This window comes from Stegodyphus dumicola, chromosome 7 (genome assembly GCF_044657685.1).
Source record: "Stegodyphus dumicola isolate Sdum_Otavi_A_Nest chromosome 7, ASM4465768v1".
Lineage (NCBI taxonomy): Eukaryota > Metazoa > Arthropoda > Arachnida > Araneae > Eresidae > Stegodyphus > Stegodyphus dumicola.
In genome coordinates, this window is record NC_140774.1 from 125,526,305 (window position 1) to 125,550,815 (window position 24,511).

General features: G+C 33.7%; 1 protein-coding gene across 3 annotated transcripts in view; it reads right to left on the reverse strand.

The window, feature by feature from the left end:
- The window catches only part of LOC118180927 (dynamin-binding protein-like), a 223,125-nt gene that overhangs the window by 129,207 nt on the left and 69,407 nt on the right, over positions 1-24,511 (reverse strand). Inside the window, exon 1 of one of the 3 annotated variants that reach the window (XM_085820800.1) lies at positions 11,508-11,713. The exons of 1 other annotated variant lie outside the window; for it this stretch is intronic. The gene's annotated coding sequence lies outside the window, so the exon portion shown is untranslated. Of the gene's footprint in view, positions 1-11,358; positions 11,714-24,511 lie in introns of those variants that run through there. One more of the 3 variants, XM_085820799.1, reaches the window with a different exon arrangement.

Consider the following 24,511-nt stretch of genomic DNA (forward strand, 5'->3'; position numbering starts at 1 on the left):
AACAGTGTGTTCTGTGTGAGTATCAGGAATCTTGTTAATGGTAAACTGAGTAGCATAGTGATCTGCAAGAGACTGAGCTTTCTCAGTTTCTGTGTATGCTATCCCATTTTTGCCTTTAAGGGGCGGAATATTTGTGTAGCATCTTTTTAATCTCGAAGTAGCTTTCCAAATGGAGTTATCGTCTGTAGATAACTCTTTGAGGTAGCTAGCCCAGCATTTTTGGGAATGCTTTCGAGTTTGGTCCCTGACTTCTTGGTGCAAAGCATTAAGCAATAGTCTATCCTTTGGATGCCTTGATCTCTGCCATTGCTTTCTGGTCTGATTTCGCCTTTTTATCAGATTTTTCAGAGTTTGGTTTTGCACAAATTTTTTAATAGGAATTTGCCTGATATAATTTTGATATGTGAAGGTTAAATCATTACTAAATTTTGCAACTCAATCGTCTAACTCATCGCTCGTATGTATCGTTTTGGCTGTGTAGTGCATGTTGTTTAGAGCTTTAGTAAAATTAGACCAATTTGTAATAACGGCTCTTTTGTCTGGTGTGCTATGGCAGCTAACATCCAGTTCGATAGAGACTGGATTGTGGTCCAAGGATAATTCATCTAATGTTTTAATATTAGTTGGTGCTCGGATATTTTTAGCATGAAGAAATCAATGGTGGTAGCTGAGTTAGGGCCATAGCGTGTTGGTGAGGGTGGAGCTGCAATATAAAGATTGGCTGTATTTGCAAAGTTATAGAGGTATTTATCTGCTGCACTGTCAGGTGCATTTAATTTAATTATGGCAAAACATACAAAGGCTATCTGCCTAAGGGAAGGGATGCTTTCGTGGAGGACTTTCTAAGGGAAACTGACTCGTACACACATTACACATGGGGAAAACCACGAAAACGCCCATGCAGACAGCCCATTCGCGGGATTCGAACCTTGGACCGAACTACCATTGTTCAGCAACTTTACCATTCGGTTGCTGGTGGGCCCCTGCTGCACTGTCAGAATTGCAGTTTCTTGCACGATGTTTAACGTTAAAGTCTCCTCCTACTATGACTCGATTGTTGAGTTAAAATATCGTTTCTAAGTCTGCAACGATATCATTTACCTGTTTTGCTGGCAGTATATATAGAGAGACTAAAGTGATGGGTGGTGTCGTGGGTGGTATGATGGTTACGGCTTCAGAGGCTAAAAGCTGTGGGATTGTTAATCTATAATGAGCAATGGAACGTTTAATTAACAAAATAACTCCTCCGCCACTACGTACTGCTCTAGGTCTGTCATATCTATGCATGTCATAATTGGCAATATAAAAAGAAAATTGAGGGCCAAGGACGTGTTCTTGTATGAACATTACATCAGGACTATGCTCACTTACAAACTCCTTCAACTCTGCAATTTTTTATATAAAGTTTCTCCATTTGAGTTTCTGCAGTGGGTAGCCGACTGAGATTTTTACGAATAATATTTATAAGTTTAGACATTTGTTGAAGGCCAAAAATGGATTCTAATGCTTTCATTAATTTAAATAATTCTAAAAATCCAGCCGAGTTAAAATTTTGAGCTTGCTTAGATTTATTATGTCCTGCTTTGGGATTATTAGTCTGTTTGGTCTCTGGCACTTTGCTATTGGCTGGGGGAAAGTTAGATTCTGTGGTTGGATTGGTTGCTGGTTTCGCAGGTTGATATTCTTGGGGTTTTTGCATTTTACTACTTAATATTTCTGAGTACGATTTTTGGTGCCTATGGAATTATTAATTCTGGGTTTGGGGAACTTTTCAAATCCCCTATATGAAGCCGGGTGGAAATTGTTGCAGTTTGCACAAACGGGATTTTCAATAAAACCTTTTTGAGGGCATAATGCAGATTTACGTTCCCCAGTGCATTTGACGCAATGCGGGGCTAGGAAACAATTCTCAGAAGAATGGTGCCATTTTCGGCAATTATGACACCGGGGAATTAGGTTCTTATTTACATATTTTTCTATTTGCACTATGAATAAGGACATATGAGTTATAAGATAAATATCATCAACATTGGGAATAGGTATAACCTGAACTTGAAAAAGTGGCATTAATTGCCTAGTCCTATTTCTGGTCGTCTGAGTTACTTTATGAATTTTATATCCCTGCTTTGAGAGTATGTCTGCAATTTCACTTGTTTCCATATCAATGGGTAACTCCCAAATTACCACTTTAACTGGTCTTAAGTGTCTTTCATTTATCACATAATGCTCAATCTTATTGTCTTTTGAAAATTGCGTTAAAATTCGGTGGTCGTCAGGTGTATTCGGTAGGATTTTCAAGGACTCTCCATTTATGCGACCATAAAATTTAGCCTTAGACTTATTAGCAAGTTGTTTCAGATATGGATTGAATTTGTTGCCGTCCAGCGGTCTAACCATTACAGGTGGCACAGATTTTGGCTGTTGGATAATTTGCAGGGAATTGTTAGCTTGTTCATTAGTACCAATTTCAGTCCGAACCGGGTTATTTTTCATAGAGTCTAACGGAGTAAATTAATTTTTTTGTAGTGACATACTTAGAGACATCTCTCGAATTACTAATTTTCTTTACTATCTTTGCAGTACGATTTGATCACCATCCCTAACATTGCAGTCATCAGAACAATCAGAAGATTCTGGTAATTTCCGTTTAACATTAGCATTGTTTACATTACTAGTTTAGGGGGCAGTAACAACGTTATTGATTTGATTAACATTAACAACATTATCAGTCTGAGTAACAGTAACAATATAATCAAAACGTTCAGCAAGATTTATGAGGGGGCTCCTAGCACACAAACTTAAATAATAACCGAACTTATCCCTCAGGTGCTCCATCTCCTTTTTCATTTCTCGTATTACTTTAGCCATCACGGGAGTACGTTCATCCAGATCGGAAACTGCTCGAATAGCATCCATCTGCTTCTTCAAGGCTTTAATATTTTCAATTTTAGCTTCTAACTGCTTGATTTGGTCGTTATTTCCACCACCATCATTTTTGGTTTAGAATCCATGTTTCCAGTCTCTAATGTAATCGTAGTGTCCATATTCGTATCCATACCCATATTTCCAGTAGGCACACTCCAGTCAATAGTCAACTTATCCGGCGGTATAGCGTCGTCGAATGGCGTACGATCATGGGCCGACATGAGCTCAAAAAATAACAACCTTCACACACCAAGTCTCGGATATGAAAAGATTTTCAAACCAATCATTCATTAACGCTTGTGCCATCCATGTTCTTTTATTTGCATGATATATAATGGAAAAAGTACTTACTCCTTTAAATGCTCGAGGTCGTGCAATTTTTCCGATTACGAAAGGTGTACACTTGTGCGTTCAAAATCTGGATTCATAAGAAATCATCACTTATCCTATGAATAATAGCTATTACATGATAAATCGAGCCCTTAATGCAGTTTTAACACCAAAAGAAAAACATTTATTTACTCACATATACAAAATAAATGAAAATATATACAGTACAGATCCGGACTCGTCGGGACTTCGGCGTCCAGATATTAGATCATTAATTTAAATCATTTGTGCATGCTAAAACTGTTAGTCTCGCTTTGGAATACTTAACAGCCTTTTCTGTGCAAGTAGAATCAAGGTATTTTGCCTCACATATTGTCTGAAAAGACCAGCTTCATCAGTGTTGTAAATTTGTTCTGGAGATAACTTTTCACTATTAATGAGTTCAATTAATTCATCTGCAAATAGTTCAGCAGCAAGCTTTTTCACCTGAAATTTGTAATTGCCTTATACCATGATGATTTTTAAATTTGGTTAACCAACCTGTCGAATATATGCACTCAGTTTTCAGGTTTATTTCTTCATGAAATATTTTGGCTTGAGCCATTAGCAATGGCCGTCAATGGCATGTCCTCATTGTGACGCTGTCTGGCCCATTCAGTCATCACTTTGTCATGGTCGTCACTTTTAACATAACGAATAATTTTTCTGCGATTCATTGCAAGTGGCGTCGGAATCCACAAATAATTCAAAAAATACCTCTTTCTGTTTTCTTTATATCATATACATTTTCTTATGACATATTATTTCCTTGTCAACATTCACTTTCCAATGCCATATGTCTCACGTAATTTTGAGACGGATATACGTTTATCACTTTTTGCAACAATTCCACTTTTTGTTTCATGGGCATCGAAACATGCTTTCGCTTTGTAGATCCTGTTGCAACTCTAGAATTAGAAACTCTTTTCGACAAAATCGAAAGTTCAAATTTTTAATTTTCATAAAATTCTGTAATAATAACAGCCTGCAAAACATAACCAAAAAGCTGGATCAAATCAGAAAGTTAAGGAACAGCGCAATCAGCTATATTAACTGAAATTCCTTGGAATCGGTAAAAATTTTAGCCTAGCTTAACAGTGTCCGCTATATATTACTGGTTATGTATTATGAGATTGTCGACGAAAGAAAAGTTGTTCCGCTAAATTTTGTCTTGCTTCTGTCGTGCACCGACACTATTAAGCCTGAATTGTATTATTTATTATACTTACATCTATTTCTTACATATCCTTAAGGCTTATCCGAGTCCTGAATAAGTAAATTCCCACATATATTATTATGCTAGCAAGCGCTTCCCTAAGTTTTAAATTTTTGTCTCCCCTAAATTTTGGATCCCTGTGCTTTTTCTAAATTCTAAAGATTTTGTCATCCCTTAATTTTGTTGTTCAGTGCTTCTCTAAATTCCAAAAATTTTGTTTTTTCAAAACTTTCCCTAAATTCTGCCGCCCGGTACGGTCATGAGGTCTGGCGCCGGTTCTGGATTTATGTGAATAACAAATCAGTTATTCTGAATTCAAATAGCACTAAATGTAACTTTTTGGTTTATAAGTACCATTAGCAAAATATATTTTTAACATATGGAAAGAAATTTTTGTTAAATGTTTCCTCGTCAACATTTCTTAGCGCATTTAACTTAAATCCGTAATCATCCTCAAGCATAATTTTAACATAAACTTTGTTATACACTTTGTTATTCAATTACTAATGTAAAAAAAAAATTAATAAATAAATAAAAAATGTTAAGGCATCACTGCATGAGTCATTACTCATGTGTTGATAAACACGCAGTGATGAAAGCAATATATAATGATTCACCAGGTTGGGCATCAGGTATATAAAATATTAGTAGGTGTAAAATCAATGATGTTTCTATGTATTAGAACGTTTCGATATATGCCAAGCAGATACGCAGCTGCTGAGCCAAATTATTGATCACACAAAATTATGCTAAAATGATTGTTTCTTCCAAAATGAGGTATTTTATTTAGTGTTGAAGTAAAATCGGGATTGTTCACATGTGTTATCACGGAGTAAAACTCAAATACGCATGCGTAAAGCATTTCCCCCAAAAGGTTTTGGTGGCTTTGAGGTCCGGATATTGGAAGTCCAGATCTCGGACTTTGTATTGTATCAACATTCAATTGGGGGGAGGACTATTTTTTCCCCGGTCTCGGAACAGAACATCATGTTCAATGCCAGCCTCCTTTTGACTGGTTAAAGTAGTAGGTCGCAACATCCTCCCCCTTTTGAGTTGCTCAAAAGCTACTCAAAACTTTCTCAAGTCTATCAAGCTCAATTTAACTGGAATCTTTACACTATTACCTTATTGTGTAACTAGCCATATAAAAATAAGAAGTTTTAGGACTGTCACGTGCATTAGAAACATCAGCCGCGGCCAACCTGTGACAAAACATTCTTCACTAGTAATTGAGATAATCCAGAAACTTCTAAATGATGAGGAATTAGCAACTTGTCTGCACTGCTGGAAACTCAAGACTTTACAGTTGATTGATGTTTTTGAGAATCACTTAGACGGCATGGACCTCACAAGAAATCTTCTTGGATTTCCAGAAGAAATGCTCATTATCAGACGTACTAAATAATTAGACTGTGCTCTTAATCCAACTATTCAGTAACATTCAATATCGGAGAATAATCTTATTGAATGAATTCAAAACCTATCAGTTATATCTGGAATTATTTCTAGTAAGTTCAGGCCATTATACAAAAGGTCATCAAAGAGCCTTTACGATTTTCTTGGGTTGACATGTCTGCTTTCACTGATCTGATTTTTGTAGTGATACTGCCCTTCTTAACTGGCCAATGAGGCAAAAAATGTCCTGTGTCAACATTATCATTTACTCAATTTTTCCCATTCCCAGAAAATCGTAGTATACTCTTCTAAAAATGTTTTATCTTGTGCTTGCTGGTACATCATTTTATGCCAGTTCCAAGCTACATTTTTGTTTGTCAGCAAATTTGTTATATAAGATTTAAAAGGTAGACAAAGTTCATATCTACCGTCCAAAAGAATTTTCATATTATTTTAAACTCTTCCAAAACTCTAGAATATTCCAAATTCTTTTTATTATTTTCTTTTGGATCTGAAATGGTTTCAAAAAACCATAAATCTTTTATAGAAGAATTACTATCATATTGTAGAGACATTAGGTATTTTTTGAAGCAGGAGACTTGAAAAATGAGCAAACGCCTTCACCGGGAATCGAACCACGGACCTCTGAAATACCGGCCCAGGGTGCAGAACCACTACACTACGAAGGCACACTAGGAAGTCGGGAGAAATACCTGTTATACTCCCCCTTTTAAAGAGCGACTGGGGATTTTAAGGAACCCACTCGCCCAAATCCTGGGTGTGGAGAATCCTCATCCAACACCCGTTTTAGTTCAGGCGCCACTTGTAGAGACATTAGGTATTTTTTGGAAGTAGAAGAACTGAAAAATTAGCAACAGCCCTCGCCGGGAATCGAACCACGGACCTCTGAAATACAGGCTCAGTGTGCTGACCACTACACCATGAAGGCATGCTAAGAAGGCGGAAGAAACACCTTATTATACAATGAAATTATATTCAATTAGTTATTATGTGCAGATTCTGGGTACGAAGTTATTTCTAATGGTTGTGAATCTTGACAGAAACTAAGGATTAAGTGGTAGGCATCAGTAAAATTTTAGCAATTAGGTGTTAACAAATGAACCTTTTCACTTTCTGTGTCTATTGCAAAGAAGAAAAGAATACATCTCTTCCTTTAATGAGAAGTGTCGGGCTTGTGTAATCAAATTATATAGAGTGAGAAAAAGACAAAGACCTGAATGTATAAATTCCCTTGTAATGAAAATGCAACGTTCTGTGTATTTGTTTGTCATAACATACGTATCGCAAATATATACCGATATTTGTTTGTCATAACATACGTATCGCAAATATATTCCAAAAGTGATGGCCAATGTAACTCTGTCTTCGGGACTGTTCTTTAATGAGTAAGAAGTAAAAGCGTGCATGAGCATGCAGATTCCTGATTTAGTGATTTAGAAAAATAGCTTCTAGCAGCGACTGACGTGCAACTATCCCTGTGCTGTGATCTTATTCTCCAAAGTATTATAAGGAGAATGTTCAGAACTGATATTTAGCATGATAAAGTAAACGGCTTCACTTTACGAACAATATAGAACTGTGTTAAATACTGTTAAGTGACTATGTTAAGGAACAGGTTTCATGAATTCATTTGCTGTCTGATTCTCGGAAAGTTATTCTTCAGTACTGCATATGTTTGTTTTAGCTTCCGGATTCCCGCAGTTTACTTACGTAAGTATTCTTCGTTTCCTCCTAGCATGTAGTGATGATTATGTAAAATTAAGTGATTTTTAAAAATTTTTTAATTCAGTGTGTAATGTGGTACTTAGGTTCTTATATTTAAAATGCGAATTCGGGAATTTAGCCCAAGATTAGGATAAAGTTGTATTCGTATGTTTATTTTGACTTTTTAATATGTTATTGTGGTACTTAGGAAAATGTATAAAAAATTAAGAATTTAATAGCTAAGATTATGAGTTTATTTAGTATTAACTTATCTGTACAGTTAAGGAATTGTAAATAGTGTTGTGTTAAATGAACCTTCGGTAAATTAATTGAGGTTGCCTTTGAATTTGTAACTATATTTTGGAGATATGATTAAATATTGATATTATCAATTTAATATTTAACTACTGCACCATACTTTTGTCTACACAACATAGTATCATCACTGCTATTTCCAAATGATTCATGTTTCCCAGTTAACACGCGTCCCAGATGAATCTCTTATAAAAGCAATCCCAACTGCAGACGAAGAGATTTATCAGTAAACAAGGTCCGGGTAATATTCGCTCCCATGAGAAGACTTATTCCGCAATATGAGTAATCAACATCAGACAAAACAACTCTTCTTTCTCCCAATTTATTGAGAATTCTATTATCGTTTACTTTTGGCACTGTGCTATAAATTTTGCTTTGCAAAGGTATCTGGATTTGAACGGGAAAAGATTCATCTAATGACAAAATAATTAAATTAAAAACACAGTGAATTTGTTTTTGCGTTTCTATCTTCCTGAATAAAGAATGCTTACATTTAATTTGTCTTAAATGGTTTAAATACACAGTTGCTTCCATTGCTGGCAAATCCCACAAGCGCATACGTTAAAATTAAGCTTAAAGAAAATATCATGATTTGCTTATAAGAATCCCTGGAACTTGGAATACAGCGAAAAGAACGCATACAAACGACGATGTTTCTTGAATGAAGGACTGTTATAAACAATGTTGCCTGAAGAATGAATGGCATTCTGAAAATTTTGGCCATTCTGAAAATTTGGCGATTTCTTCTAAAGTGGTTATGATATTACCAATAACCTATTATTTTATGAGGTTTAAATAAAACGCAGTTTATACAGATTTTATTATCATATTGTTATGAAATATCAAAGCGCGTTGAAATGGCTTTCCCACAAAGCAGTTTTAGGGTTGTCATAAAATGGCAAGGGAAGGCAAGGTTGCCACAGCTAGAAATCGCCCATTTGGCAACAAAATTGGCGATATGCCATGGACTGATGTAGAACTTTCTGGAACAAAATCTTACCGGTTTAGCCCCGAATGCTCTCGAACACAATAGTGTACCTGTAAGAATTATTTTATATCTATCATTTATGTTATTGTACTATATTTATGCAGTATTCATGCTGATTCATATATTAATCACCCTAATTTATCAGGATTTGTTCTCTTAGAACTTATATTTTTTACCTGTTCATTGTTGCGCCTCCATTGTCCAATCGTATGGCTTCATACACAGTGACACATGGTCACCCCCTTCTCCTGACCTTCAGTTCCTCCTCTACTCATCAGGAACGCCAACTGCCAAGTACCATCACTTACCAGAAGACGGTAAAGCAGCATTTATTCGTTGCACACCGGCCATACCGACATGGATTAGATTGGATAGTCAGTTAGTATTGAGAGTGTGAGTCAGAGTGCCTCATCAGGACTGCGAGATAATTAGTATCCAGTTTGTGTCTTGTCTAGCGAGTCAATTCGTGCAGAGTCGATCGAGTTGACAGCCAGGCAACGAGTGACTAGTGGGTCAACGAGTGCATCGAAAGAGTCTTGTAGTGTATCGCAGATAGTGCATCGTTGAGAGAGCGTGTTGAGCTCCGGGAACGACTAAACCGAAGAGTCGGAGGCTGTGTTCTGTGTGTCGTCGAGTGCATCGCGAGTTGTAGCCTGGAGAGTCTCGAGAGTACGTAAAGTTCCAAGAACGACCGAGCAGAGTCAGGAGCTGTACTCTGGTGTTTTGCAGTGACGCTGTCTCCACCGTGATAGCCTGATAACCTGAAGGCTGTGTCACTGATCTTGTCAGCATGTTTATAGTAGTTCATCGACGACTGTAAAATGTGTTTTGGAGCTGTCCTGACAATACTGGTAAATAAAGTGTGTTTCGATGCTTCATCAAGTGTTGTCGTTATTCACTCCAAATCTACGAACCCCGTACGAACGTGAAGGAAGAAAATAATGTAACAGCTGGTGTCAGAAAAGAAAAATGCAACAATATTTTTAGCCTCAATGACAAGTTATCATCAAATTATTCAGTTGAAAAAATGATTTTTCAACATAAAATAATCATTATTTTACTTCTAACAATTCTGTTACATCAAATAGTCGAAAAAAATCAGACATTATGTTAAAATCTCCTATAAAATTCAAATAAATTATTTTTTTCCCACTCTATCAGATGGCACAAACAATCTTAATATCTCTTAAGAATTTCAGTTTGTTGATTAAACGACGATATGCGCGAAAAATCCTTCAGTATTAAATAATAAATAAATAAATAAAATTAAAAAAAAAAAAAAAAAAAAAAACTAAATCAAATTTTGAAAAAAGTTTCTACACCACATATTATCACCTATAATGAATGTATGTGCAAAATTTGAGCTAGACAGGTTATCAGGGAATAGTTTAAAAATGAACATTTGTGACTAACACCACAAGTGAATTAAATAAAAGCTTATAAAAACGTGGCTAGTTTTAAAAAATTCCAGAAAGTTGATTAATCAATATTTTTTTTTTACCATTCTTATTTTAAAAGAGGCCCAAGAGTTTGTTTTAAAACCTCTCAAAATTTCAAATCTTCATGAGAGATAAATTTTTGGATATTATAATTATAAAGTTTCATAAAAATATAATATGACATCTCACAATAAAATGAGTCTAATATGCGGATATGTGCTGAACGCTGTATATATACATACATACAGATAGATAGATATAGATATATATAGTACTCGGCGCATATCCACTTATTAGAGTATCTATGCATTATAACTTTTTCATTCATAAAGACCACTATTTATATTTTTCTACAATTCCAAATCAAATTTATGGAATTAACAGTTGAAACGATTAAAACATACTTTGTAGAGATATTTCAAACAAACAAACAGTTTAATATAGACAAATTATTCCTACATAAAGCTTTATGAGTTTTACTATAGGGAAAGATAACATTCAATGATATATTACAGGTCAGCAATAGATAACTATAACAACAGGATATATATATAAAATACTTGATATATATATAAAATTAATCAAATTTAAAAAATTTAAAACTGCCTACAAAAATTTTGTGATACATTTAAGATAGTATATCATTTTTTTAAAAATGCACACCGATCAGGTAAAATTCGAAAAATATTGTTTATAAATTTATAACAAATAACAATTGCACAAACTGATATTAATTTTCCTTGATAATCAGTGTTCAAACAATTTATATAAATATCTTATTAATATAGAGCTTTTATAACAATTAATATACTATCATAATTATGATATATTTATTATAGTATATTATATGCACTGATCAGAGATGCAAATACAATACATCCAAAAAAAGCACATATTATGAAAAATACATAATCAAAAACATTTACTTATCAATGGTATCAGATAAAAGTGTTTATGCTTCGATTTAATCACAACTCAATATTTACCCAGTCATATAAAACTTGATATCAGTGCACACAGAAGTCGTATTCACTTAATAACTCATTCGCATTCCCTTCTTGGTTAAAAACAGAAGTGTATTATCAATAAAACTTTCCGTAAATAATGTAAGAATGAATCTAAAGTGACATCTTACTTCGCAGAATAAAAGAACCAAACAAAATGACAAATTGTTTTCGAAATTTGTCGGCACAAGTATTATAACTCAGATTAATCTCTTAAGTTTAAAATTTAATCACTTCAAAGACACACGCAGTTAATGTATATTTGCTGTATATCTCCCACACTCAATTCCTTCTTACACTAGCACTATTCCTTCTTACCTTCAGAACACTAGAGGAAAGTCTAACAGTCAACTTTCCTCAATACTGATGATATCAGCTAAGTGACATATTACAGAACAGGAAAACTGGGAAGAAAACGTAAAGGTATACTATACCTCAAGTGAATGACATACTTTGAAATTAATTAGTATTCTACAAACGTTCTACAAAATCTTACGTTGTTTTCATTAAAAATAAAGGTATCTCCGTTTTTCAATAATTTATTCTTTCAGTCCTCATTTATAAAACCAATAAATCTGACAAGTGATCAGCTCTTTTTTTTCCCTCCCTCCCCCGTATTTACTTTCCATTTTACACTCGAATATAGAATAATGCATATAAAATCAGCGCATTCGGTGTTTGGATATTTTCTCTTAATACCAATGTTAGTAGCTTTCTGATATGATACTTATGTATTAGTGTGATTACTTTAGCGCTGTTCGGCGATTTTCTGTAGATGTAAGAGAACGATGACTTACAATTTCAAAAAATGTTTATTACATAAATACATATTACTACAATATATTTTAGGTTTAATTAGTAATTCATCCCAACAATCAATCTATAAACCTATTTATTAAGTATATTTTTGTTTTCGTGGAAATTTCGTATCGATCGCTTTAAGGACAGATTCAAAGCAGCTGTTCGCTATGTTGCAGCAAAATAATGTTGCTATAATGCGTATTATCGTCTGCTTGTTAAGTGTTTATATATTTTAATATAATCATGTTAACTTTGCGTAAATACGAATAATGTTTCATTAATATAATTTCTGAGTGGCAACAATATTTAATTTCATTTTTTATTGTTCTAAAAAGAATATTATTTAAATTTATGTAATAGAATGACGAATTCTCTCAACTTGCCTGTCAGAACTATATGCTGTAAATAAAAACGTCTTTATTTCAGAAACTTCGATGTGAAATGTTAGCCCTGGGTCGCCTGGTTTTCAGACTGCATCTCACACTTATCCGTTTATAAGATTTGGTGTTAACCAACATAGATGATGTTTATATCAGTGAAATATGTCAAGAAAGTAGACTTAAAGGTAGTTTTCTGTTATCAGGACAGGATTTAGAAATGTATATATGCTTGTATGTACACTATGGGAAAAAAAAAAAAAAAAAAAAAATCTGAAAAGTTTAATATTTTAAATTGCGTCCAAAAGGGGCCGTGTTTCTAATATTTTGTGTGTTACCTTTATTTATTAAATATCATGTTCTTCACACTTAAACCATAAAATTCAGTTCAACAGCAATATCGCAAAATAATTTTAAAATCAACATATCTTTAGAATTTCCGATACACAGTTTCACGCGTTGTAGATAAAAATGTTTTTTTCTTGTACAACGTTGATATTGCTCGCTTTGAAATCCTTGAGTTTGTTAATCAAAAATTCGTTAAAGTTTTACAAAATATGAAATCGATAATAAAACAAATTCCAAATTTCAAATTTGGGCTTCCAGATGCTCATATTCGCAGAAGGATTAAGTCATTTAAAATTGTTTTATAACAATGCGAGAAACATGCATACATTTATGCAGAATCTTCATTCTTTAAGTATACTACAGGGCGATAATATTTGGCGGCAACAGTTTGAAAAGTGAAACGGGCATTCAGAGTGATTCCACGCAAAATCGCAAAACGAAAACAATAGTCCCTCAGGGACAAACCACCACCTTTAGAATGATGTCATTGCTCGCTTTTAAATCGTTAAGTTAAAATTCACTAATGTTTTACAAAATATGAAATAGATAATAAAATAAATTCCAAATTCGGGCTTCCAGATGCCCATATTCAGGTGGAAACGTACGTTATTCAAAATTGGATGCCTCTAGGTACCGTTGCTTTATCACAGTGCGAGAAACATACATACATTTATGTAGATTCTTAATATTTAATTTCTTTAAATATATAATACAGGACGATAATGTTTGGTTCAGGGTATATGCTTAAGGACCCCGGGACCCAAGGTCAAGAAAGCAGATTTCAGGGCACTACAGGCCTTGGTAAATCGGACATTTATAGTGAACCAACGCAAAATGCTAAAACGAAAATAACAGTCCTTCAGGACTAAAAAATAATTTTAAAATGAGTATATCTTTAGAATTTCCGTTACACAGTCTTGCGCGCTGGGAATAAAAATGTTTTTTCTGCACTGCACGCTTTGAAATACTTGAGTTTTTTAATCAAAAATTCGTTAAAGTTTTACAAAATATGAAATAAAACAAGTTCCAAATTTCAAATTTTGGTTTCTAAGATGCCCATATTCGCAGGAGGATTACGTCATTCAAAATTTGATGGCTCTAGGTACCGTTGTTTTATCAAAATGCGAGAAACATACATACATTTATGCAGATTCTTCATTATTTAATTTCTTTAAATATAATATAGAACTCTAATATCTGGTAGCAACAATTTAAAAAGTGATTCGCCTTTTATAGTGAATCAATGCAAAATGCCAAAACGAAATTAATAGGCCTTCTGGGCTAACGCCCTTTGGGCTAAAAATGGGACAGTTCTGTATCTCCCATTCTACTGGGCCGGTTGACGAAATTCAGATTGCGTGTTTCATGTCTCGAAAGCGCGACTTAAAATGTATATTAGATTTACATATAGCATTGTTCTAATATAGGTATTCTGACACAAAATCAGACTTTTCTGAAACGACATGCCATTTTTTCTCCATATTTCGATTCTACGACTCAAAGCTTTTTAATTTTTAGCAAACTATTTTTCCCTTCTTTTTTCCTTTGTACACCAGCGAAAAAAGAGTCATCGTTCATTACTTTTAACAAAGTGTGTAAACCACATTTGGAGTTATTATCGCTTATAACACATGGGAGTAGCCAGGTCAAATTACGGGAGGGTGCCCGTTCCCACTCCTATGGCTATACTGTTCGACCTATTATACAGGATCTTCAAGTATATAGGTAATTATTACGTAACGAATACATATTGTGTTAATGGCCGTTATCTTAATGTAAATAATAACCATATTATAAATTTTATTAATATTAAATATTTATAATAATATATCTATTGCATTTAATTATCGTATTTACACTTATTGCCTTACAAACATATTAAATGTGCAACTCTGTTTTTGTTTTTCACCATAACCGCTATACCTTTATTCAAGCAATTTTAAAAAGCATAATAAAAGAAATAATAAATAACAAAAAATAGAATAATGCTAGTAAAAGTACCTCTAGTATCTTACTTTCATTTCTGCCGTACACAGTCACATACATACAAAGAAATATTAAAAGAATTTTGAAATTCATCTTATTTTGGTTTCATAATACAACTATAAAGATAAATAAATATGTGAAATCAATATTTCTGTTCTACATAACTATACATTAAAGGTATTGAATTAAATAAATAAAAGTTGTAAAGCACGTCAATATTTGGGCAAAAGATTTTATTCGAAGTTTTTATTCGAAGCTAAAACTGGTGTGTCTGGGAGCTCTGCTTTGGAAACAAACATAAAGTGCCATCGCCAACGTTTCACCTCTTCGTTTAAGAATTTTCCGGAGAGGGTAAATCATCTTTATAATGTTCTCTTAAACTCATTTACAGCAATTTCATGTACATGATCAGCGCCAACTGATGGTAAACAGGGATGATTCATACTTTTCTAAATTTGAAAATTTTAAAGTTTTAAATAGAAAATGAGATGGTCAAGTAAAGGGGAAAATAGTTTTGTAATAATTAAACACAGAATCACATTGAGCATTATATCGATAAACTGATATTTCGAATGATGCGTGGCATTTAAAGCTCTTCATCTAATTTTTTACACATTTGCCCATCAACATTTGACCAAATATACTCTCAAAACTCTTTCCTACATTTTCACGCTAAGAAATATAAAACTCAATTATTTCCTGGACCATGTTATACGCTTCCACAATATCAACAACTCGTCCCTGAAGTTTAACTGTAATTCCTTCTAAATGAGATAGATAATGATATGCTGTTATGAAAGTTGCAATGAAATTATTGAATTCAGCAGAACCATAGCGTCTCGCTTACACTGCGCACTCCAATGATCATGCACATAAGCATCTGGTTTCATTGAGCACTCAGTGTGCTTCTACGGCTTCAATTATATCAAAAAAAAAAAAAAAAAAAAAAGCTTTGATAAAAATGATGGTACGCCTTATGCCGCAAGGTCCATCTTGTCAGGGAAAGGTTTGATATTATTTCGTCGGCCTAAATCAAATGAGGAAACTTGGTGATATGGTTTAAATGTAACCAAAAATGTAATTTATTAGCCATCAAAATGTAAGACACTATAAGGTACAAATAGACTTATATTTAAACTTAGTCATTTAATAATATTACATTACATTAGAGAAAATATATTCATAACAGAAAAAGAAAAATACTGAAAACACTGTTTAAAACTTATCGTATGATAGATTCATTTCACAATTTTTATCTCAATATAATTAATAATATTTTTAATTTATAACAATAACTCAAATAAAAATGGATTTCAGGCAGTGCTTTATCTACAAGATAGGAGTTATTAACGACTGCTAAGCTACAGAATGCGATTTTGCGCTTTTTATATTCTAGTCAATATCCTGAGGGATTTACTGTTTTTCTCTTAGCAATCTTCTTTAAACGATTTATTAGAATTTATTATTTGAAAATAAAATTTAATTATTTTATCTGTATTATTCAACTACTTTATCTTTGTGAAATTTGAATGCATTAAATGCTTTTTAAAACGATAGTCTTCTATCGCAGACAGTTTCGATCTACTAAGTAAACAGTCGCCGTTCTCAGAAATACCGATCACTTTTACAGATGGACTTCTAAGGAAGATAGTCACCATAAGAAGATTCCTTGTATTTAATTTGTTTTAAAAAAAGAAAATGGAACGTATATATTTCCCCTTGATAAATAGTATTCGAATATGTGGATGTATAGCTGGAAACAATAATGATATCTTACAAAAAAATTATTGCCTTCCATTATTTTATATTTATTTACTTTTATGTCATTGAGATTATCATTTAAGTATAAAATTATTTTTAAACTTTTATTTTAATTCGGAGATTTTCAGTTTATGGATTAGAATTTTATGAAAGCTTTAATAACACTTTAGATATACTCGATCGCATTTAAACTTTTTCAAAAGTCAAATTACATATCGACTCGGTCTTTTAAATTGACAAAAGCACCGCAGGTTAACTTATTTATAGTTGATTCTTCAATACAAAAAAGTCAGAAAGAGGGCTTTGTACTTTTTCTCCCGGCTTTAAATCAATGATTCTCACATTTCTTAGAAATTTAATAGAGCACAAGAGATTAAACAATTCAATTCTTGGATAAAGGAGCAAGGAATATGTCACAGTATAGGATATGTAGTATAAGACAATTTTCTTTTACACCTCTATAAAAATCGGTCAAGTTGAAACATTATTAACAAATCTTAATCTAGTCATTCCTTTATGATTAGTGTTTCTGTTCGAAGAAAAATTTTAAATAAGAATTAAAATAACGGGCCCCTCATTAATATTGTTACGAAATGTACAGGCGCGGTAAGTTGGCTTCCCCGCAAAGCAGTTTTAGGGTTGCCATAAAATGGCATGTGAAAATAGGGTTGTCACATTTGGCGAGAAATCGCCCGTTTGGCGACAAAATTGGCGATATACCAACCTTCTGGAACGAATTCTTACCAGTTTAGCCCAGAACGTTCTCGAACACAAAGCAAAAGCTATATAAACCCTGCTGGTCCGCAGTCAGTTAGCATCTTACTGAGCTCGTCACGGTTATAAAAAGTGCTGGCTTTCTTCAGCTCACACAACATGTTAAGGGTCTAAGCAAAAGCAATCAAGAAAAGAACAATACTAGTAATGATAATGGGTCCAAATAGCATCATTCGGGCGCCAATTTTGATTATGACGTGGAATGCACGCGGAGTGCAAAATAAAATTCAAGAACTACAAAATTTCTTAATTAACTACGATATTGAAATCGCACTCATCACCGAAACGTTTGCGAGTCCCTGTATTAAGATTAAAATTGCGAACTATAGCTGTTTCAAAAACGATCGCATGAGTCACAGAGGTGGGGGTGTCGCCATCTACGTAAAGAACACATGCAATTCTGCCTTATTGATAAAGAATCAAATAACGGTCATGAGTCTATTACTGTCTCAGTGAATCTACCACTCTATGGCATAGTTTATGTTGTAGCACTTTACAAGCCTCCACAAAATATACTGGACAAGCAAATTCTTAAAAAACTTCTTCCCGATGACAAGAAAGTTATCCTAGCAGGCGATTTAAATTCTAAAAATGTTGAATGGGGCTATCGTAAGACCAATAATAATGGAGAAAAACTATACGACTTCATTAATAATAATACCGTCTATTTCTACGCACCCACCTCCTATACATATCTTCCAAGCAACCTACGTAGAGGAGATATCCTAGATATTTTTCTGACCACGACCTCCATCCCTATGTATCTGGAGGCTAAAATTGACTTAAGTCCTGACCATATTCCTGTAATTGCCACCTTAGGCACAAACAAAAGTAGTGATAAGAAGACTAAGAAAAGCACGAACTGGACTATGTTTTCAAAGAAATCATCACTAAAGATCCCCCTATTATTACTTGTCTCAAAACGAAGAATGACATAGATAACGCAATTGACAATTTTACCGAATGCATCCAACAGGCCTTTAACACTGCCACTAAAGAGATCCCTCGAGATTACGACTCAGAGAAACTCTCCAAGTGTATTCGGGACAAAATTAAAGAGCGAAATAATTTACGTAAGAGATATAATGTTTCATGGGATCCTAGAATTAAAAAGAAACTAAACAGACTTAATAAAGAAATTAAAAATGATATCAGTATCTACAGGACGGAAAGATGGAACGAGAAGATCAGCAGTTTCAACGAACCCAACCAAGATTTTTGGAATTTTACTAAAAATCTTAAGAGACAGACTACATGTAACAAACCTCTTATTGGCAACAATAAAATTGCTCTTACAAATAAAGACAAAGCAGATAATATGGCATTACATCTCGAACAGCAATTTACGCCTAATCTCGACCCTTGCGATCATAATTTCGTCACTGAGACTAACAAATTTGTTCATGAATGGCTAAATAGCATAAATATTAAAAATAATACTGATTACACCTCTCCTAAAGAGATCTCAGAAATTATTAGAAGACTGAAAAATAGAAAAGCACCTGGCTTTGATCAGATTACCAACATTGTAATCAAAAATCTCCCATTGAATGCCATCTCGAAACTCACTAGCATTCTTAATGCTTGCCTTGCCAATAATTATTTTCCTAGAAAATGGAAGACAGCCAAAATTATCTTGCTGCCCAAACTGGGCAAGGATATTACTAAACCGGATGGGTTTAGACCCATCAGTTTACTTCCTGACTTTAACAAAATTTTTGAGAGGATTATTTTAAAGATAATTGAACCTTATTTTTACAAGATTCCACCCGAGCAATTCGGTTTCCAGAAAAAGTTAAGCACTATCAAGCAGCTTGTTAGATTAGCCGAATTTGTCGGAGCCGCTTTGCACAACAATCAGACAGTTGCCTTCCTCATGCTAGACGTGGCGAAAGCTTTCGACCACGTCTGGCATGAGGGGCTTATTCAAAAGCTCATCACTCTGGATTTTAGTCGAGGCATCATTCTCCTCATCAACTCTTTTATTACAAATAGAAGTTTCTTTGTCAACATTCATGACGATAATTCTGATTGTAAGACGCTCAAAGCCGGAGTGGCTCAAGGCTCTGTTCTTGGACCTGTTTTGTATATTTTTTATGTCTCAGACTTCCCTAAAATAAATTCTAATATAAATTCCTTCCTCGGTTGTTACGCCGATGATACGGCCATCGCCATTAAGTCTTTTAACGCCGATACTGCTATTAAAAATATGCAAAGATTTGTACCTGATATTGAAAATTGGTGCAAGCAATGGCGCATCTCCATCAACGATCAAAAATCACAACTTCTGTTAATTAACAAAAAAACGCATAATGACTCCTGCTAGAAGAAAGCTTAAAATTTTCAATATTATTGTACCTGAAGTTAAGAAAGCTATTTCCTTGGCGTAGTCCTGAACAAGCAATTCAAATGGAAAGACCATATTATTAAGGTCGGAAACAAAGCTCACACGGTAATGAACAATCTTGCACTCCTGCTGGGTAATTACTCTAAATTGGACCTTTCTCGAAAAACACATCTTTATACGGCCATTATCAGGCCTATTTTTTCCAAGGAGGTTAGAATCTCCTCCTAGGAATCAAGGAGGTTAGAATCTTCTATTCTAACCTCCTTGATTTTTTCCTACGCATCCCCTGCTTGGGCTACAGTTACTACTAAAGATCTTTATAAATTACAGGTACTACAAAACAAGTTTATGGGGCTTATCACAAACGCACATTTTTATGTCTCAAACGACACTATTCTCAGAGACCTTAAACTGGATACCGTTTAAAAATACCTCCATAAAATGAACAAAAACATTTTCGACAAAGCCATACAATGCGACTTTTTACGTCATTTTAAAGTTTTTGACTATCTACCTTTGAGAGAAGATAGTTGCATCAGACCTTACGCGGCCCACCTCGCCCGTGACGATAATTTCACTACTTCGATCGCTTTCACGGATTTTCCTGTATATAGTGTAAATTTGTATATATTGTATATATGTTATTACTCTATCATTTGTATCTTTTATTTATGTGTTTTGTATTTGTAATGTATGTTATATCTTATGATATCTGATTTAGATAATAAAACTTTTCTCAGACTTATTCTCATGTCTTAACCACCCACTTATCATGATACAACACTACCGGACACCCACTCGTCTTCAGCCTCTCCATGTACGCGGCTTTCTTGGTTTTCTTTCTTCTTGTGACGCTGGGCACTTCCCTTTTCCCATTTCCGACGCTTCCTCACGGCCCGTCCGGACTGCTCAACGTCTTGTGCCCTGTTGAGATACTTAGTCATAGAGCCGGCAACGTCGCGTGCTTTACAGCGACATTAAAAAAAAAAAAAAAGAAAAAAAAAAAAAAAAAAGAAAGAAAAAAAAGAACTGATGTGTACATTACATGACTTCCTTGTATTGAAATATTAAATTATACGCATTTTTTCTTGCATTTCATTTAAACTTATTGGATTGAATTAAATCTACTACGCCGACAGCGCATAAACCGCAATAGAATAAATGCATTCTTTAAAATTCACTCTAGTATTTGATTACCATAGCGACACTCTGGCGCTAGATTCACTTAACAGTATTAATAATTATATAACAGTTAACTTATATAATAATTTTATAACGGAAACTAAGTTAACTTATATAATAATTTTATAACGGAAACTAAGTTAACTGTTATATAATCCAATAATTATATAACAGTTAACTTATATAATAATTTTATAACGGAAACTAAGTTAACTGTTATATAATCCAATAATTATATAACAGTTAACTTATATATTTCGTACATATTATAACTCATAATGCACAAAATTTATATCATTTAAAGAATAGGATTATCTAATCGTTGCCACATGTTCTATTCAAATACTATAATAAAGCTAGAATGATGTATAAAAGAAATTAAGCAAACAAAACAAAAACGAAACAGTTTTTCACAGACGATTGAGCATTTCTCATTTAATGAATTCAGTTCTCACTTCGCGAGAAAGCAAAAATACATAAAAACTCAAAATATCTATATTAAAAATTACGAAGTAAATCTTAAACGCTTATTTCCTCGAAAAAATTCCAGAAAGAATTAAGCATGATTTAAATAATAAATGAAGGCGTTATCTTTGTTGTTTCTAAGTTTCTCTAGATTGGCAACAAATCCACTAGTCTCCTGTTTTAAATGTAAACATCAATGGCCGCCATTAAAAAGGCTTAGCGGCAATTAAACAACTTTAAAATTGCTGATAATTCTAAAAATACTGCACACAGATTTACTAAATGCATAAAATCCTTAACCGGAAGATAAAAACAACATAATTCAATCATTTTTAAAGCAAAAAATGTACAATTTACCAACATATAAGAGTAAAGAAACTGAGATCACTGAGCCGGGTAACAGAGTGGATATATATATATAAATATATTTATTTACGTCTGGTGCGGCCGATTGCAACCAAAATACGAGGTGCACATCTACATGTTATAGCAGTCCTATATACAAAATTTCAACGTTCTGAGGCTACTCGTTTTTGAGTTATGCGAGATACGTATGTACTCACGAAAGTACGCACGTACGTACATACGTTCGTACAGACGCCCCGAAAAATTCTCTTCAGAATTAATTTTAAAGCAGTTTTATATTTTTTTTTTTTTTTTTTGAAGGAAAAGAGTATTGTATTCTGTCCTTACGTACAGATATCACGCAAAAACATCGTTAAATTGCATTCGACAGCGGTTAAATTGCATTCGATAGCGGTCAAAATGGATATTTTCGTTGAAATATGCTGCCTGAAACTTTTCGCGATTACAATACTTCCTTTTTACTTCGTACAAGGAAGTAAAAAAGTCAGTTAGTGTGTCTCAGAGAGTGTGCCTCGTCTAGCGAGCCGTGCGGAGTCGATCAAGTTGACAGCCAGGCAGCGAGTGCCGTGTGGGTCGTCGAGTGCTCCGAAAGAGTCTCGTAGAGTATCGCGGTTAGTGCATCGTCGAGAGAGCGTGTTGAGCTCCCTAAACGACTGAACCGAGAGTCAGGAGCTGTGCTCTGTGTGTCGTCGAGTGCATTGCGAGTTGTAGCGTGGAGAGTCTCGAGAGTCCGTGGAGTTCCGAGAACGACCAAGCAAAGTCGGAAGCTGTACTCCGGAAAGCAGAGTCGGGTGCTTTGCAGGAAGCTGTCTCCACCTTTATTGCCTGACAGTGCTGTGCCGCTGATTGTTCCAGCGCGTTTATAGTAGATCTTCGACAACTGTAAAAAGTGTTATTGGAGCTGTCCTGATTAATATTGGCCAAATAAAGTGTGTTTCGATACTTCATAAAGTGTCGTCGTTATTCACTCCAAATCTACATGAACCTCGTACGAACGTGAAAGACGAAAATAACGCAACAACTGGTGTCAGAAGCAAGAAAATAACGTAACAATATCATACATTAAAGGAATAATTTTGTTATGAAAATTTTTTCCCTATCTGCGCAGCTTGGAATCATTAACTATCTATATGATAATATCTCTGAACAGTATAGTTAAATAAAATTAAGATTATTGCAAATGAAACTAATGTTTCAAGTATAATTTATAACTGCAGGTAATTAATAATTGAGCAAGTTTACCACTTACCAAAATTTGCAGTTTAGTACATATAAAAACACAACAGCACGTGTTGCATGAATTTTGAACAGAAGAAAAAGTTATTTTGTTTATTATAATTACATCTGTTTTTATAATAGATGTAATTATATAATAGTCAGAATTTTTAGGTGAGAGGGAAAGGTTGCTTACCTTTTCTCCACAACAGAAATGCTTCCGGTAGAGTTTACTTCGTTAGAAAATGTATAAGTTTTTGGGGAAAAGAAACTCTCAATTTTTTACACCTCTTTTTTTTTTTTTTTTTTAATTTATGCTTTCTTTTTTCAGGGCGTCCAATATTAAGTTATTATTAAACGATTTACATTAAAGTATTATTGCTAGTAACACAACACACAGCAAAATTTGTAGGAAAAACATAGTAACTTTTGAAGACGTTAAATCCGATCCCTTATTTTACACTTTCTCATGATCAAATTGACCGGATCCCTCATAGTTTATCCCTAAGAGCTAATTACATCGATTCCCGCAATTTAGTAAAAATGCCTTGGTTTCTTTAATCTACTCGATTTGTTCTTAAACAGAGGAAGCGAGAAAAGAAGTATGTGCCTACGTTTATTTTATTTTTAGATGTTTACTTTTGCTTAAAAAGGAATAGAAACTTTAAAACTAGAAAGAAGAAAAAAAAAAAAAAAAAAAATTGCAGTTTTAAGAATTTTGCAAAAATCGGTGTTCTACACTACAGAATTTAAAACTGAAAAACTAGCATTTTAAAATTTTAGGCCATGAATCTAAACTATTATATGGTGTAAATGAACCAGAAAAAATGAACAATATATTCGATTCCCGTCCGAAGACAACAGTGATACACTTTAATATTAATATTAAAATTTTCTGTTATTTTTCTGTTTTACATTATGATCAAAAAGTAAATGTATTTGTTTTTGATAAACATACTAGAACTATAGTATAGAACATCGATTTTTACAAAATAAAGTCTATGCTAATAAAATTATTTAGCTCGGAAAGGGATGTTGTTGATTCGTGGTTTCGGCTTGATGTCGACGATGTATATGATCTTAAAATTACATCAAATTTTTATCATTAAAATTAGTATTTCATATATTATTGCTACTGTTTGTTTAAATCAGCACGGAAAAGCATACAAAGGTTATCTGTCCCCATAGGCATGCCTAAGGGATGCCATCCCATTTGTGGAGGACTTTCTAAAGGAAATTGTTTGTATTTACCTTATACATAAGGAAAATCATGAAAGCTCGTTCAGCTGACTCTCTGATATTCTAACATATGTTGAACTATCATTTTTCAGCAATCTTACACATTTTGCCCAGTATTACTTATTAAATATAATGTTCTTCGCACTTAAACCATAAAATTCAACTAAAAAGCAACATCACAAAATTAATTTAAAAGAGCATATCTTTAGGATTTCCGATACACAGTCTCGCGCGCTGGAGATATAATATATATATATTCATATTGCTATTGAAA